This window comes from Anopheles funestus, chromosome X (genome assembly GCF_943734845.2).
Source record: "Anopheles funestus chromosome X, idAnoFuneDA-416_04, whole genome shotgun sequence".
Lineage (NCBI taxonomy): Eukaryota > Metazoa > Arthropoda > Insecta > Diptera > Culicidae > Anopheles > Anopheles funestus.
The window spans coordinates 17,182,589-17,186,512 of NC_064597.1; the positions used below are offsets into that span (position 1 = coordinate 17,182,589).

Sequence of the window (3,924 nt, forward strand, 5' to 3'; positions counted from 1 at the left end):
GAAGAGTCTCCGGAAGCGTTAGAAACGTTGCTGCAAGAACGATGTGATATGGACAGTGTATACCGGAGAGTGAAAGGGTTTCTCTTACAAAAACTACCTAGTGAAGCCAACCCTCTTAACACGTCGATCACGCAAGCAAATTCAACCCTAAATACTACGGGAAATTTAGGCTCGATTAATATTCGGTTACCGAAAATTGACCTCCCAACGTTCGACGGCGACACAACTAAGTGGCTCACGTTTCGTGATCGGTTCGTGGCAAGGATTGACTCTTCAGCAGACATTCCAGCGATTTTAAAACTGCAATATCTACTGTCATCATTGAAGAGTGATGCCGCACTGCTTCTCGAACATACGACGTTGACTGCGGACAATTACGCGACCACTTGGGCCGCGTTATTAAAGAGATACGACAATCCGCGGATGTTAGTTCGGGATTACTACCGGAAAATCTACCATCTTCCTGCTGTGCAGTCCGAGTCGGTTGATGAGTTGGCGCAGCTGGTGGACGAGTTCACGCGCCACGTAAACGGACTGAAGAAGCTGCATGAGTCGGTTGATAACGAGATAAGTATTCGGAGCTAATAGATTTTCTCCAGGATAGAATCCGAATTTTACGGTCGACACAGATGTTAACGAAGGTAGCTGAATCGGTTCCTACAACGGTGGCTGACGGAGAGAGAAAATCTGGAAGGGTTAAATATGTTGCGATATCAACGCGGAAGCCTGCTAGCACCTATCTTCAAGTGTCATGTCCGTTAGAGTGTGCTGAGCCGCACAACCTTCAAAGCTGTCCGAAATTTCAAAAAGGAGATGTTAAATTTCGGCGTGAGGTGTTTGCAAGGCAGAAGCTATGCTTCAACTGTTTAAATCCGAACCATCAGGTTAAGTCGTGCCATTCCGTCTTCCGTTGTAACAAGTGTAACGCACGTCATCATACCTTGTTGCACGACAATTCACTTTCCCAGGTGTCCATGAACGTGGGATCGAATAACTAGTCGGTGTTGCTGGAGACGGTGATGCTCTGGTTAGTCGATGACCATGGTATTCGGCATGAGGCGCGAGCATTATTGGATTCAGGATTGATGTGCAATATTGTATCCGAATCATTTGCACGGAAGCTGTTGACCACGCGGTAATGGTGAACATTGCATTGTCTGGCATCGGTGGTGCAGTAAATCAAGCCAAAGGTTCTATCATCGCCACTGTTCAATCGAAATCAGCATCATTTTCGTCACCGATGGAGTTCGTGATTTTGAAGTCATCCTGTGTTCAAATGCCAACTGCCCCAATCGATGTTACTGCGTGGAGTTTCCCTAATGTTCCGCTGGCTGATCCAACGTTTCACAGACCGTCCAACGTCGATGTAGTAATCGGCAGTGTTGCGTATTGGGAATTGCATACGGGGAAGAAGCGATTATTGGTCAAAGGCGGTTCTTGGTTAGTTGAGACTCCGTTTGGGTGGACAGTTGCGGGAAACATTTCGCACAATTTGGGCTCCAATCATGTATCATACAACTTAACTACCAGCAACAAGTCACGTGATGCATTACTACAACGATTCTGGGAAAACGAATGCAATCTGGATGGACCCGCTCTGTCGCTAGAAGAAGACGCTTGTGAGAAGCATTACGTTGCGACTACAACACGTGATGACCATGGACGGTATATTGTATGCCTGCCTCGTAATCCCAGTGCAGATGTAGTGTTGGGCTCATCAAAGGAAATTGCTGATCGACGCTTGCTGGGCGTGGAACGGCGCTTGAGCAATAACCCTGAAATGGAGGCAGAATATAAACGATTCATACACGAACACGAGGAGCTTGGTCACATGCGTAAGCTTACCGAACCGGTGGACGATAGTATACCGCATTGTTATATTCCTCACCATGCGGTGGTGAAGGAATCAAGTACATCCACCAAGGTACGGCTCGTGTTTGATGCGTCCTGTAAAACGTCTTCGGGATACTCCCTTAACGACACATTACTAGTGGGTCCAATTGTACAAGAGGATCTGCTTACGATAATTTTGCGCTTCAGGACGTATGCAATCGCGATAGTGGCTGATGTTGAAAAGATGTACAGGCAGATTCTTCAAAGCATCCCCGATCGGAATCTGTTGCGCATCAGGTATCGAAAGAGCACACTGGAGCCAATATCAACCTACGAGCTGAACACCGTCACTTACGGTACGGCGTCAGCCCCATTCCTAGCTACTCGAACCATACAGCAGGTTGCTCACAATCATCATCGCTAAGATGTTTCTCCAACGGCTATGGAGTAGAGATGTGCAAAGTGAGTAAGAGTGAGATAGTGAGTTGAAACGTTGTAGTGAACGAGTTTCGTTCACTCATCACGATGAGTTTTAGCGACTCTTTTTTCACTTACTCACTCATGAGTGTAAACATGTAGCCGTGGTGAGCCGAGTTGCTAAAAGAGTAAATACGTGAGTTGAAAAGAAAATGAGTTGAAACAAAAATGAGTTGAAACGAAAATGAGTTGAAACAAAAATGAGTTGAAACAAAAATGAGTTGAAACAAAAATGAGTTGAAACAAAAACGAGTTGAAACGAAACGTTTGATACACATGAGTTGAAACGCAATACATGTGTACCATACCCAAACTAGCGAAATGAATATACTCATACTGAATATACACATGAGTATCCCGTTTCATGTCAATGCCGATCAGTCCAGCCCGCTTGTTCGCTGATGCATGTTTGATAGTTAGGCAGAGCGAGAAGTATATTCATTTGGCTAGTTTGGGTATTGTACACATGTATTGCGTTTCAACTAATGTGTATCAAACGTTTCGTTTCAACTCGTTTTTGTTTCAACTCGTTTTTGTTTCAACTCATTTTTGTTTCAACTCATTTTCGTTTCAACTCACGTATTTACTCTTTTAGCAACTCAACTCACCACGGCTACATGCTTACACTCATGAGTGAGTAAAATGACCGAACCTTAACTCGCTCGTTTATGCCGGGTTTTTTTATGACTCCGAAATGAGTCGTTAAACGAGCTGACTCCTAATAACGACTCATTCACTCTGAGTTGACTCACTGAAAAGAGTCGTTATTCTCATCTCTACTATGGAGTCTAAAAGAAGGAGGAAAGGCTTGGGATTGGGATCGTGCACTACCAGGCGAGCTTCAACAAGAGTAGAGGAGCTTCCATTCAACGTTATATTCGCTACGCGAATTAAGAGTGCCGCGATTTGTTTCCCAACCGAAAACGCCCAGCTTACAATTGCACATATTCGCTGATGCCTCTCAAAGTGCGTATGGTGCATGCTGTTATGTACGAGCGGAATCAACGGGCATCGTTACGGTGGAATTGTTGGCGGCGAAATCTAAAGTCGTGTCACTCTCGAACACACATTCGATCGATAGGCTGGAACTATGCGAGGCACGGTTAGCAATCCAGCTGTTCCAGAAAATGAGTCGAGCTCTAACAGCATCTACGATGGCCTACTGCTGGATTGACTCAATGACGGTGATGCACTGGTTGGATTCTCCACCACGTCGGTGGAAACCATTTGTTGCCAACAGAGTGGCGCAAATACAGGAAGAGACGAGGATAGCAACCAGGCGTCATATTCCTGGTTGTGACAACCCAGCGGACGACATATCACGGGGACCGAAGCCGGAGGAGCTGCTAAAATTCACCCATAGGTGGCAGGGGCCGGGCTGGTTGACGCTGATTGAGAACGCGGCTGACACCGAAGAGCGCGTGACGGCTTCACGTATTGTAGCAGTTGCTACGAGGTGTGAGTTCCGCGACAAACTGTTCGAGCGGTACTCATCTTACAACAAGCTGAAACGAGTTGTAGCCTACTGCTTACGTTTCATGGCTTGCATGAAGCGAGCCGAGCGATCGAGAGTCAGCCGCAAGAAGCCACCACGCACCTGCAAGTTGGAGTTAG

At 46.2% G+C, this 3,924-nt stretch overlaps 1 pseudogene; it reads left to right on the forward strand.

Annotated features, from left to right (window-relative positions):
- The first annotated feature begins 1,004 nt into the window (after positions 1 to 1,004).
- Positions 1,005 to 3,711, forward strand: LOC125775060 (uncharacterized; annotated as a pseudogene).
- The last annotated feature ends 213 nt before the right edge of the window (positions 3,712 to 3,924 follow it).